Here is a 14260-nt window from a genome sequence, read left to right as displayed (position 1 = left end):
TTTCTCCTCCACACTCCCAAATGAGTAATTTCACTGAAAATTTTATTCAAGATTGTTAATTATATGGCTTCGGCTTTTCTATCTACACACACGTCAAACTTGGTGAACTTTTCAACATTTACTAACCAAGCTCATTTTATGTAGCTATATGCATATATATGATGATATATCATAATGCTTTTTGTAGATTTTAATTATAACCTGAAACCAAGCATAAGATGCTTTAGCTCATATTTTATTAAAAAATAAGCGAGATGAAATAATTGGTGTATAAAAAAAAAATTGAAATAAATTTGTTACAATTATTTTTTTGTTATTTGAAGCATATTTTCTTGAAATTTATGTGTGGCATTAATAACATTTGCTTAAAATCACACGGGAGTGGGAAGGGTGATCAGTTATAGCTCTCTCACTCCTCACCCTCTGTCTCTCTTCCTCTCAGTGTTTCTCTCTCTCTCTCTAACTCTCCGTGTCTCTCTCTCCCCCTCTCTGTCTCTCACTCAGAAAACAAAGAACATCAGATCGTTTCTGATATTTCTGAGCTAATTGGAAGCTAACAAAAATCTCTATAATAATCTGCAATTAAATTTCTCAAACAGCAAAAAAAAAAAAAAAATATACTGACGTCTTTAGAATTTGGCACTAGATTTTTTTTATTTTTAATCATATAACTATTTTTTATAAAGTTTGTTTGTATATTTCTATGTAGATGATCCGTTGCTAAACTAATTAACTGATCATTATGAATTTTAGAAACACAGCTGTTAGACGTAAGAGGCCCAAATGTAGGTTATATTTAGCTTTAGTTACATGCAAAGCAGGTAAAAAAGGAATGGAAGGTCATCATAAAAATGAAAATATTTCAGAATTGCATTAAATTTGATTCATAATTATTAGACATCGATTAAGTATGATTCTCTGAATTTCAATTTTTTCTTTCTACATTTTCTCTTATCAAAATCATGTGATTGACTTCGATCAACATTGGAATAAGGATTTTAGGCATAAGGTTTAGTATCATTGTATCTGGATTTAAATCTTCGTCAGGAGACATCAAAATGGTGTGAAATAGTCCAGTGCAGGAAATTAATTTTACTCATCCTGGGATGGATATTTTCAAATACGTTTGTAAGTATATTTGTATATATTAGTGTGGAGATGATGAAACTTAATCAGAAAAATCAGAATTTTTTAAGGTATTGGAATCTGAGAAAATCATATTTGTCTGATGCCAAAAACAGTTCTTTTAATTTTTTTATGTTTAAAACTTAATTCTCTATTACTGATACTAATGATAAAACGATTTATAGATTTTCAACTACCAGTAAATCTAAAATTTATAGATCAATCTCCACAAGTGTATTTTTATGTCTGCGAAAATATATGCACCTGCTACATGGGTATTTTGCTGTAATCCGAAAAATATATGTATCAAACAATTATAGCTAAATATTTAAAAATTTTTCAAATAATAGTATCCAGGGAAAATATTGGAAGTGTCGCATCACTAGTATGGATATATATTTATAATACTTGCTTATGTGTAAACCACCTACATAATTAAATATGGTGAGATTTTTAATATTTCGTCTTGTCAAAAGGTTTCCTTAGAAATGGATTTGAAAATTCGTTGGATTGGCAGCAGTGAAAAGACGTTAAGTAGATGAACTTAAGCAATTATTTGTACCACATTCTATAGAGTTTTATCCTTATATCAGACACGCACTACTGAAATTGTATAGCATAATCACGTTGACATCCTGGTTCCCATTAGATTACAAAAGTTAAGCAATGTTGAGTCTTTCCAGTACAAAGATGGGTTACTATTTTGTAAGACCAGATGCTGTATGTGCTCTGGAGCCTGGAAAGAAGTGAGCACCACCAGGCTATTCTTGCCCAAGACAAGCTGCATGAAATAATGCAGTGCTCCCACGACCCCAGAGTGTTAAAGAACTCTCAGTTCTCAAGACTGCAAATGATGTTTAGGGCTCCTATTTAAGGTAAATCCTGTTTGTATTAGCAAAAATGGTTAGCCATTATAGATGCAAAAAATGGCCTCCAGTTAAGGAGAAGGAGCAGAAGTCTGAAGACTGCAATTTCTGTCAAAAGTTGTCTATAATATAAATCTCACCTGTCTGTTAAATGTATGTATGCATGTATATATGCCTAAAACTTTCGGCAGAGGCAACAGATTTTCATGAGATCAGTATCATTTTGAAGCTCGACGTCTCGGATAATAAATATTGAAAAAATTGGCCCAAAACGTTAATTTCTTCACCCTCACATAGGCAGTTTTATACAAGGAGGGGTCGATTTTTTGTGAGCCATTCTTGCAAGTCATCATATCGGTTGGATTGACTTTGCCTAATTTCAAACGTTCCGAACTTCTGGCCACATCAGAGGTTTTACTTTCTTTTCCGCCTTTGCATCACGGGTTCAAGCCTGCCTGCCTACTACCACTTTTTTTGGGTTTTTTTTTGCTCACCACACACCGTCAACCATTCGGGCAATGCTGGGCACCAAGGCTAGTCTTCAATAAAGTGAAGTTACTAATTCCATTTTCACAGGTTGGAGTTATTTTGAGGGTTTGCTGCCCTATCAAACCCTAGGGGTCCAGTCATCGTAGATTTTTCAGAGAGCTCTGTTTATACCTTTCCAAGGGATCTTGATTAGTGCAACTGATTGAACGCTTTAAACGGAACTTGAACTTGATATCTCAAGCCGACATGCATGATTTATTCATGTGCAATGATAATGTGATTGTGATGTTAATTCATGGAGATTTTCTGCGGATCCTTTTCTTGTTTTCAAATATGGCATCGGTTATCTTTCCATTTGATTTGATGCATTCACTTGTGGTCAAACCACAACGGCAATGGAAGAGAAAGAAAAGGAATCGCATTAAACATAAGAGTCATAACTTAATGCTAATTTCAATAATATTGACAATTAAATGTGCAAACTGAATCCCAAATGAATTGAAACTAATACCAACTTGGTTTGACCTTTGTGCTTTTTTTTGCAAAACGACAAAAGGATTAGAATTTTCCAAGACAGAGAAACATTTAGCGTTCGGTTAAAAAAAAAAAAAAATGGGGAACTGATGTGTGATTGGGGGGGGGGAGAGCACATATCATATTGGTGAAAGTAATAAACGTAGAAATAAGGTGGAGGGTTCTAGAAAATCTATAGATTAAAAAAAAAATTATTTTTTTTTTTTTTTTTTTTTTTTTTTTTTTACAGAAATGTTTCAAAAATATCTTTGCTTTTCAATTCATTTGTAAATATTGATTTAAAAAAATATTTAAACTTGAATGAATCTGTCAAGATTACAGCAAGTATCATACCTTAAGCATGTCTTTAAGTATCTGGTCATCTAAAACAACTATGCGACATACAAATATCTGTACGCGAGGTTGCCAAGCTAATCAAAAACCTTGATTCCAGTAAAGCAACTGGCCCTGAAGGCATTCCAATTATAGTGCTGAAAAAGCTTTAACCAGAACTAATTCCCATACTTACAAAGCTGTTTTAGCATTGTCTTAAGGAGAATTGCTTCTCAACCCCCTAGAAAATCTCATCAGTATGCCTTATATTTAAGAATGCAGATGATCGGTCATCTCCCTCTCAGTACAAACCAATAAGTCTCTTGTGTGTCATGAGTAAGTTGCTGGAATCTGTGTTAAATAGAGAAGTAAACCACATCAGCAAAAATAACCTTCTTAGTGACATGCAATATGGTTTCCGTTCTGCTAGAGCTACAGCAGATGTGCGAACAGTTATATCTCAGGATTAGCGAATCTCTCGACTGAGGTTTCCTTTCTAGGGAAATTGCTCTTGACATATCTAAGGCCTTTGATAGGGTATGGCATAAAGGTCTATTCCACAAGATCTCCAGCTATGGTATATAATGTCTTAATACCTCTGATAGGTTCATAAAGGTAGTGGTTTATGGGCAGAAATCAAAAGCTCTCAGTATTAATGCTGGCATCCCTCAAGGTTGCATCCTGGGCCCAACTCTCTTCCTGATCTACATCAATGATCTCTCAAATCACATCCTAAGATCATTTATAGACATTTATGCTGATGACACTACCATCTATGGCAACACTTCAAAGGCCGTAAATGACCATGTTCTCCTCTGATTTTGAGCACGTGTTACAATGGGGGAAAGAAGTGGCTGGTTAATTTTAATGCATTTAAAACCAAGCTTCTATCTTTACATCATCAATGCTCTGATCCTCCTCTGTATTTTTAATACAAGAAGAATTCTAGACAAGCACTGTTGATTCTACTTAGTTTCAGTGTTCTCTGATCGATCGTCTAATTCCATTAAAAAAGAAAAAAAAAAGAGAAAAATATAGAAAATCAAAATTGGGGAAGCAATTGCTTTTTAAAATAGTCCATGAAAAATGGTTAACAGTTATGGAGGTTTTCAGATTAATGTGTGAAAGCTTTTGTTACTCATTCTACAGTTTGTTGTTGGCTGCAAGGACTCATAGCATAGTGGATAAAGTACTTGGTAAAATTCAGTTATAAGTTACAGTTTTCTGGAGGTTGAAGGTTCAGTTCTTAAAATACAATTGCGGATTACTTAATCATGGTTGACGAAACGAGAGCATGCTATCCGTGTAAAATATTGTTCCGTTTGAAATTTTGCAAAAATTCCTGAGTTTGACAGAAAGATCCTGAGGTCTGTCAAGATAGACTTGATGAATGTCAGAAGTACATCGGCTGAAACGTTGTGATAGTAACGTTCCAGGTGCGAACGGTAGTTGGAATAATCCAAACGATACGAAAAATAAAAATTCTTTTTTAATTTTTTCTTTACTTTTTCTTTAATTTTTTGCCTGGTATTTTTCATATTTAACGTTTCCAAAATTTCTTGTTCAATTTCGGACTGAAACATAATAGACTATATATTTTCTCATCGGGAATGTTATTTTAACATTTCGTCTGTTATAACCTTCGACCTTATTCAGATTGTCTTACACAACTCTGGAATTCATAGGGAATTTCGATCTGAACCGTTTGTGGGAGTAGATTGTTTTTATTCCAGAAACCATGAATGAGTAGAAGAATTACATAATTTTTATTTTATTTTTTAGCTGACATCACCTCTGGTGAGGATTGAACCTTCAACCCGCAGAAGACTATCACTGGGAACTGATAATTAATAACTATCTGGTGTGCCAGATATCTATGTTGACGATGCTAGTATGAATTTAGATGAGGTGGGATCGGGTAGAGGGTGTCTTACATCATAAGGAATTAATGGTTAATATTCTGAAAGTTCACATTAGAATTGTCTACGTGAATATCTCTTGTATAAAAGTGTTAAGTAATAATTCTATTGCATTCTTATCATTTAAGATTGGTTATGGGCGACGGAATATTAAAAGCAATCTACCCCTGTAGATTAAATATGGTGTTTGGAGTTCTTTTATACAAGTTTTTTTTTTACTTTGATATTTCACAAATGAACAATAATACTTGATTTTTTCGTTTAAACTTTAATTAAAACAAAACAAAACAAAAAAAAAAACAAAAAAAACAAAAACAAAAAAAAACAAACTCATTACAAGACAGTTGTAAAAACTTCAGAATTATTTTAGAATTTTGAAGAGTTATAATATTACATTACATCTATTAATAATAGATTAAAAGATTATATCACGACTAGGGCTATGACAACAGCATATTTTCTTTGTTTGGATTCTCAGGTATATATCCATTGATATCTTATGTTTTTATGTAGAGTGATGTGATTCTCGGTTGATTGTGTCTGTGTCGTATATACACTCGAGAGTAAAAACAATGAAAAGAATATGCTGTTGTCCTAACCATAATCATGACTCTTCAGGAGTGAATTTTGAAACTGTCAATTTTTTTTTCTTTTACTTTTTTTCACCCCCAAATAAGGCATATTGCCACTTGGAACGTAAAGGATTACTATTTGGGATTGTGTCCGACAGAGGACTGAGGAGAGTTGAGTAGCGAGATATCTGTTTACATTACATTTAAACTTGTGCAAGTTAGTACAGTCAGGAAGGCAGGAAAAAGGGAGGGAATTTCAAAGTCTAGATGTCCGAGGGAAGAAACGGTTCGAGGAGAAATCTTTCCAGCATCTAGGGATCTCAACAGTGAAGGGGTAAGATTTTGCTGGTTGTCAGGTTTGTTGGAGATATGTATGCCGAAGAGGCACAAATGCCATGAGTTCATCAGAACACATTGCCTTAAAGTACTTATAAAACAGGCACAGAGATGTGACAGTGGTTAAAACTTGGCTAATAGTGTGTGACCTATTAGATTAGATACTCTTTTTTGGACTGTGTCTGAAAGTGAGAGACTAGCGGTAGATGCATCAGTCCAGATGTGCCAACAATGCATGGGGGAGCTGTGGCTTTGTAAAGATATAGGATGATCTTTGGTGTGAGTAATTTTCTAGCAATATTAGATTAAAAGTACCCCAGCTATATTAAAGAACCACCAGGGTGTTTTCACAGATTATATTTAAATTTCTTAATTTTCTTTTAATGTTTCTCTTTGCTGAAAATGTTTCTTTCGACAAAACCTGAAAGCATCTTAAACATGGCACTTCATTCTCTTCTTTATTACAAAGCTGTTTTCACCAATAAAAGCCATTCAACAGTTTCCATATCAACTAAAGTCTTAATTTCGCCCATAAAGAGTGAGATTATATTTGCAAGTGTAATTTTTATTGCTTGACAATTTCTATTCTTACACTTCACTAAGATTTCTTGCTGATAAACACAATTCTGAGTTTCATTTTTTTTTCTGCTAATTTAAAAATAAACGACGTTGATTTGCATACACCTCATTTATCTTTTCTATACGTTGCATAGGGTTGGTGGGGGAGATGATGATTATCAAGACTTCTAATAAAATTGTTACTTTTTGTGTATTTGTGTTTCTCATCTCAACATAACTTAGATTCTTTTTACTATTAATCAATTAAGTCAAATATTTTTCAATTTTCGGCAGTTCCATACTTCCATACCTCTTGCTTTCCTTATTTTGTCCTTTGATTCTCGCATTGCACGGGCGATGTTTTTGACAAAGAAGGGAAGAATCGCTGTTTTCTGTCACCCCTAGTTATTATTTTTGGCCTTAAAGTTTACTAACACCAATTCATCTCAAACGTCACTGTTTGCGCTGATACTATCTCTCAAACAGACCCTCCTTTCAAGACGTCTCCGATCGTTTGGTCACACTCTGCGCTGGCAACCAGATGACCTCATATATGCCACCAGCAAACCAGCCCCACTCCAGGGTTGAAAGAAACGATGTGGCAGTCAACTGAAAGGCAGTCAACTGAAAACCTGACTCAGCATGGTGAAGCAAGATGCCGATCTGATCTTGTGTTTTTGCCTCTACAGAGCGCGCTGTTGGAACTGAAAATGGCTGGACCTTATATCGACTGCAGCTCTAAACCGATGTACCTGGGCAGAATATGAGCTACAGAGATGAACGCTAACATAACAACAGCAACTAAAGTGGTACTACCTGCCGTGGCTGTTTGCACTTGTTGATTATACAGAATTCGATCTTGCCCTGACATGAAATTGCATCCGATTATCTCCACCTATGTTCACACCATGAATATTTAGTTGAAGATAATAAGAACGTTGAGCATAAGTAGCTTTTCTCTAAATAACCGGCTTCAGCATTAAATAAGACTGAAATGACTTGATCGGTTGTTAGACAAACTCAACTTGTACAAACTGATCGGTTCTCATGGGTATTATTAATGCATGTTTTTCTGCTAAGCAGATCCAAACTAAGGGGTTCTTTCTGATTGACAATTGTCACATGGTCGTTGTGCTGTCGTTATTTCAGTCTTTTACGCTTTTGTTGGTTCTCTTTGTCAGTTCAAATAAAAGTATTGATTTTTCAATTCTGTGAATGACAAACACCATCTGTTGGATAATGACACTTTTTTTGTCTTTTTGCATTTTTTTGTTTTTGTTGTTCATTTTTTTTGGTCAAGCAGTGTCAGCCATTAGATAAGATTTTACTTCTGTGTTACGAAGCTGTTTTAAATATCATATTTCCATTATATATATATATACTAGCAGACTGCCTGGTCATAAAATACGTTTAAATATGATATTTTGATTAATGCAGATTTCGTATTTATTATATTATATTGGATTCAATATATACTAATGATTAAAAATATTAAAAAAAAAAAAAAATGACTCGTGCATCACCACCGAGAATCAAAACCAAAACGTTTAGCTTACAATTTACTTTTTTCTTTGACGTTAATGCCTGAGCTATGATGAGATGTTGATTAAAAATTGAAACAGGAACAAATAGCTATTACGTTACGCATGCATTTTTGTAATGCTGTTGTTCAACCTCACTTGAAAACTTCCATGTTTTTCATTTTCACACTTTTGCACTGATTTTCCCTGGCTAAAGCCCAAATATAAAGTTTTGCATCGGTTCCAATACCCTATGTATTAAATTTCATGTCTATAACCCTAACCCTAACCAAAAACTGACAGGAGTTTGGTAGGAAATTTTTTTTTAAACTAATATATATATATATATATATATATATATATATAAAGAGGTTTATGTTTACTATAAACTTCTTACACAAATATTACACAAGTATAAATCATGTAGAATATCTGCATGAATATAATTACACGTTAAAGACGATCATCTGATATAAAAACCGAAAAAACTAATTAAAATGAATGTTTAAAAAATATGCAAATTAGCTAGATCTTTTGCTAGTGAATGCAATTCTAAGGCTTATATATATATATATAACAAAGTTGTATTTTTCTTTTTAAATAAAGAGAAAAAAGGATTTTTAATATGAATGCAGAAAAAAACGAATTTATAGTATAGATTATGGACATACAGCATAATCACATTGGCAAACCGATTCTCATCACATCGCAGAAGTTAAGCATCAGTGAGCCTGGCTAGTGCCAGATGGGTGACCATTTGAGAATTCAAGGCGTGCACAGTATGTGTTCTCCGCTTATCTCAGCATGATTTCCAGTCGTCCTGAATTTCCACTTTCAATTGGTATTTAGCAACACTAACTCAGGAGAGGTATGGTTGAGATTGCCCAACTCTTGTTGCAGAAATGCCATGTGCAAACACACCTAACAATGGATATCTATAATCTGTCAAGACTTAAAATTTCACTACTAACAATTGCAATATTGCCCATTGACTACTGTACACTCATTAGCCCTTATCCTCGAATGGCCTCCAGGCCATAAGTGGTGACTCCTTTGTAAAAATATATACATATATATCCGATCGAATGAGATCTATATATATATATATATATATATATCGTTTAAAAACGTGGTCAAAAGACCATAATTTACTAGCAAGGGTAGAGGAAAAAAAAAAATTAGTGTGGGGGATAGAAGAAAAGTAAAATCTCATCGAACACACATGAGTTCCAAATTATGGCTATGTTCTTTCTGGCGCAAATTAATAAATATCGTCTAGAGAATTTTTAAGTGGATTTTATAGACCACACTCTGTAAATCCACTTAAAAATTCTCAAGGTGGTATTTATTAATTTGCGCCAACCTTCTCTGTGTAAACAGAAAGAGCATAGCCATAATTTGGAACTCATGTGTGTTCGATGAGATTGTTTCCTTTTCTTCTTTTCCCTACCCTCACTAGTAATGTGTGTGTGTGTATATATATAGTATTCAGAATAATGAAATACAATAAATCTACTAGTGTGCAAATCCAGTGATTATCGGTCTTACAAAATATTATTGGATGTAATATTTTATATAAGACTATCCCAGCTAAATAAAATTGCTCAATGTACTAGACAGAGTAAATAAATCATAATTTAGGAATTTAAAATTTGTAATTTGAAAAAGTTTAATTTCAAATATAGAAATTTTATTGTATGCAAAACAAAAAGTACGGTATAGTAAAATATATTTCCATTACAAGATTTAGCATGTATTTTCGATTTGAAGTTCAATATCCTTTTTTTGCAGCATCAATATCCAATTTCCCTTATTCTATGTTGTTAAAATGGTTTAAAAACTTTAAAAACATTTAATTTAATTTTCTATGTTTATTACCTTTAGCAAATCAGGTGCAAACCTTTTATAATATTTGCTAATATTTTCCTCCGAGGAGATGTATAAACATCGAAAACTCATGGGTTAAGGAAATATATTTTACTATATTGTATTCTTTGTCTTGCATACAATACAAATTTTATATTTGAAATTTAACTTTTTCAAATCGCAAATTTTAAATTCCTAAATTATGATATATATAACTTTACTTTTCTAGTGACATGTCATGAGGGGACACACACTCACTCACACACACTCACACACAGTATTCCTGATGATGGCATTATATCACCAAACTTCAATTATAAACAAATGTTTTTGAATTCTGTGTTGTACTGATTTTCTTAACTTGTGAATTCTAATTCAAATTTAAGCAACTTTTAAAAAACAAAAGAAAAAAAAGCTTCACTAAATGATTACTATTTGAAGAATGGTTCTTTTTTTAAACATGGTCACATGAGTGTTGTGATATGCACAGACACACATGTCAAGTAGATGACGAAATAATATTTTCACTTCAATATAACAATAATAAACACACTCCAGCATGTAAACCTGCAAATAATGAGGGCAGCTTCTATACAAGATAATTGATAATAATCATATAGAAGTGTATGTCTAGTGGCAGTTTTCTTTAGTCTTGACAGACCGTAGACTATCGTTTCCAAAGTCTTTTTTTGTGCTGTTCATAGTGGTATTTTCTCAATTGTTATATCTTTGCCAATATTTTTTGCTTTAGTTATTCATGTTTCTTTTTCGTTTTCAGCCATATTTTTTTTTATCTTCCTTGTTTTATCTCTTTCACTTTATTGACAGGTTTAGCATCGAATTTTAATTTGTTGATGTTATGTTTCCAGTCTAATTTCTCATCCTAGCTTTGTGGTTCTATTCTTTTGATGGATTTTTACCTTCCATGTTTCCTGGTGCTACTGATTTCCTGACCTAAAATGCACCAAACCTTGAGGTTTTTTTTCTTTCCCTTTGCAAAACTCAATCATGTTCTGCAAAACAAAAACAATTTTCAGCTACAAAGCAACTAAAACAAACACAAATAAATATTGAAAGATAAAACATTTTTTTAAATTACTGTTTTCGGCACTAAATAACCCAAAAAAGGGTTGATATGCCATAAAACAAACTTTTTTTTTTACAGTGATCACCACTTATCAAGGCCCGGAAGCCACTCAGGGATAAGGGTTATTGCAACATGTTTAATTATAAATCTAAATTAGCTTTTGTCTAAGAAGTATCATTACTCACGTGAACATAGTGAAGAACACGTTCTTTTGTCGGTCTTCTACAATGAAACATGAATAACTGAAGGTTTGCTGCCTTGTAATGGCAGTTCTGTGTGATTAGTATGTGATTTAAACTGTTTTTCCTCCCCATCCATACATTTGTATTTCATTACTATGCCCTTTGACCTATCCTTTTATGTAATGCCCCCATCCTCTCCAGCATACACAAAATTATATTCTGCTGCAGGGAGCTGACATCTGTTTATTTCATGTAGGTCAATCTCTAAACACTATTCAGGACTTTTATTTCCTTCTTTAACAAAAACTCTACAGCCCTAACCCTAACCCTATTTAACAAAAACTCTAGAACTCCCTGCTGGCATGAATAAGCAAATTATTATTATTATTATTTTATTTTTTATTTTTTTCTGCTATCAAGCCAGGAAAATTGCAGACCAAACTCTTATGAAAATGTCATTATGTAAATTTATTCTATTCTTCCTTGGAGCATATAATACACACACACACACACACACACACACACACACACACACACACACACACACACACACACACACACACACACACACACACACTAGCCATGTTGCCCGGGATCGAATTAGATTCAATGAATGTTCTACATGTTTATTCGCATCGAAATCTGTTCAATCATTCATTCGTCAATCAAATCGATTGCTTGCTCTAGTCAGGAACCCATCGCGGCGCACCGATTTTTTTTTTATGTAATTATTTTTATATAATGACTTGAATTAAAGTTTAAAATGTAAAGGTCAAGTATCGTGGTTCAATTGTGCTCTAAACAGAAACATTTTGAATGTGCCTCTGTCTTATGAAAGAACTTACTGTTGATTTTTGTATGCCCTGCCCTTTCTGCTTATGTAGTGATAAAACTTTTCAAATGCACTTGTGGTGTTGGGCTAAGGTTAACTTTAGTCAAAATCTAACTGTTCCTTCTTTAATTGGATTTTTTCAGTTATTAATTTTCAATATTTATCGGAGGTATTCCTGTATAAAACTTATCTAAGAACACCTCCAGACACATAGAGTACATTCATGTGAAATTTCATAAAAATCGACCCAGCCATTTTGGAGTCTATAGGGAACAAACTAGCATGCATGCACACAAAGTCATAGATATTGACTTCTTCATTTTGCACTAGGTAATAAATCAGTAAAAACCTGCTTTTCTCGTGCAATTTTTATTTTTGGTTTTCACATTTAAAAAATCATGTTAACAAACCTTGTTATGCACAATTCTGAGATATTGAGTGTCTCGACTTCCACCAAACTTTGGAAATGAGGAACAACAATGTTTTCCGTCTGAACAGGGTTCACAAAAATTGCAATCTTTTTTTGTGCTACTACGCAAGCAAGTAGTTGCTGTATGGGCTGCTTCCTTTATTTCAGTTTAAATAGTACATGTTTCCAACTTTTGAACCTGTAGCTACTGTTTTCTGTTTGTCCAAAATTTTACTACCTGCCTCAGCAAATATGCAGGTTTTCCCAGTTTAGTAGTTCTCGACACACTTAATAAACTGTAGCATAATTTGGGAAGGTATCGAGTCTCATACAGCCTGCATCTTTGGTATTTCCCTTGTGGTACAATTACTGATTTCGATATTTTAGAAATCTCTTGATATTAAACTATGGAGTTATTTGTCCCGATTACTGTAAAGACACAAGTAAAATATTCAGATATTTTCTCATGCGTAAAAATATACTTATGGGCGATGATTTACAGACTTTAGTTTTACTATGAACGTAAAAATCAATCAGTATTTATTATTTTATCATTACTACCAGCAGTGGAACATTTTTACTTTAAACAGAATCAAATAAGAAAGAAAATCAAAAGAATCGTTTTTGGCATCGGAAAATAGGCACACATTTTTACGATTCTGATATCTGCACAGGTTCCAATTTTTTCAGATTTCAATCGTCCGAATGCTAATATATATGCGTATGGGCATGCTGTGAGGCTAAGGAATAGGGATGGAGAGTTTTAGTTTCCATTCTAGCTTATCGTACTGAAGTCATATTTCTTTTTAAACTTTTCATCTCACTACTATATATTAGGTTTAATATAATAATCAATTGAGAATTGTCTCTAGAATAATAAATACATGATTTAAAATATATTTAAACCTATCTTATGACCAGACAACAGCAGGCAAACTGCTAGTAGTTAATGCTAAAAGGTGACAAGATTGTGTGACTTCTGTTGATCTCAGATGGTTCCATTTCTTAGATTGCATAGGGAGTTAATTTTTTGTGTCACATGATTTAATTAATGAGGTCTTACGTTAAAAATACCCTCAAACTGATTTTTATCAGAAATGTATTGCGTAAAAAACATGTTCATTGTACTTGCCACTGAATGGATTCTTTCTGCCCTTCCTCCCCTAATATAAACAAAAAAACAAAACGTGTATTCTATTGGAGCTGTTATACTTCATGTAAATAAATCTCCAACCCATATTCAACACTGTTATTATCTAATCTATTAAGTAATGCTGACTTTTTTTATGGATCTACAAATGCATTATCAACGCGTTTCACAAAACTCAACAAAATATTGTTTTGCCATTAACATCTGGCGCACAGATCGGATAATGTTTTATTTTTAAGTCAACAAAAATCTATTTAAATTAAATTTTGTTGAAATATTTTGTCTGGGTCTACATCCCCCCCCCCGCTTTTCATATAAGATGTTTGGATAATATTCTTCTATAGAAGTAAAGTGCCACAACAAACGCAAAGATCTTTTTAATATTCTACGATGTCTTGAAACCTAAAATTTATTAAAGCATTGTTTTTAAAAGAAACAAAAGCGAAACAAAAATGAAAGGATAAAAAACTCTCAGGAAATACCGTGTAAGTATATTTAGTACA

The sequence above is a fragment of the Euprymna scolopes genome, chromosome 12, assembly GCF_053919585.1.
Source record: "Euprymna scolopes isolate OS-2025 chromosome 12, ASM5391958v1, whole genome shotgun sequence".
Lineage (NCBI taxonomy): Eukaryota > Metazoa > Mollusca > Cephalopoda > Sepiida > Sepiolidae > Euprymna > Euprymna scolopes.
This window is presented reverse-complemented; position numbering follows the sequence as displayed.